We start from the raw sequence: 1061 nt of genomic DNA on the forward strand, positions 1-1061 counted from the left end.
GGCACCGCATGCGGGGGGCGCGCCTCAAAGCCAGGGGACAGGCCAAGAGAGGCGTGCGAGCGCCCTGGGAGAGGCATCGAGAAGCCCGCGTCATCGGTGGCAGGAGGGACAGCCGGGGGTACCTACTGAAACGGAAACACATGCTCATCAAAGTAAACGTGTCGAGAAGTGAACACATGGTGGGAGATGGGATCGTAGCACCGATATACCTTGGAGTTAGAGGGGTAGCCGATGAAGATGCAAGCGACAGAACGGGGTGCGAGTTTGTGGGGAGTGGTGTCAGCAGTGCTAGGATAGCAAAGGCACCCGAAAATATGGAAGCCATCATAAGATGGGGGCATACCAAAGAGAAGATGGTGAGGTGCGTAGTTCCACCGTGGGCGGCATGGTCGAAGGTTAAGGAGAAGTGAAGCAGTGGCGAGTGCGTCCGGCCAAAAGTGAGGCGGCACATTAGCATGGAACAGGAGCGTGCGAACGCAGTTGTTCAGAGTGCGAAGGACGTGTTTGGCTCGACCGTTCTGCAGTGAAGTATATGAGCATGTGAGACGAAAAACTATGCCGTGGTGCGACAGAAAAGTGCGGAAAGCAAGATTTTCGAACTCTTTTCCATTATCAGTCTGAAGAGCAAGAATGGGACGCCCAAACTGCATGCTAACATAGGAGTAAAAAGCCGTCAAAGTGGAGAGTGCATCTGACTTTCGTCACAAAGGAAAAGTCCACACATAGTGTGAATAATCATCAAGGATAACCAGATAATATAAATAGCCCGAATTACTAGGAACCGGAGAGGTCCACACATCGCTATGAATCAACTGAAAGGGAAAAGAAGCTATGGTGGTGGAGTTATTAAACGGAAGGCGAACATGTTTGCCGACACGACATGAATGACATGTGTGATCCTCTATCTTATTACAACTGAAACTGAAACTCCTAAGAATATGACGAAGTGTGACGGTGTTGGGATGACGCAAACAAGCGTGCCGGAGATCAACGCCAGCGGAGAGAGCAATCGGTGCGGTGGTGGAGGTGGATGGCGGATGCACCGGATAGAGCTCGTTGGG

The sequence above is a fragment of the Triticum aestivum genome, chromosome 3D (genome assembly GCF_018294505.1).
Source record: "Triticum aestivum cultivar Chinese Spring chromosome 3D, IWGSC CS RefSeq v2.1, whole genome shotgun sequence".
NCBI classification, from domain to species: domain Eukaryota; kingdom Viridiplantae; phylum Streptophyta; class Magnoliopsida; order Poales; family Poaceae; genus Triticum; species Triticum aestivum.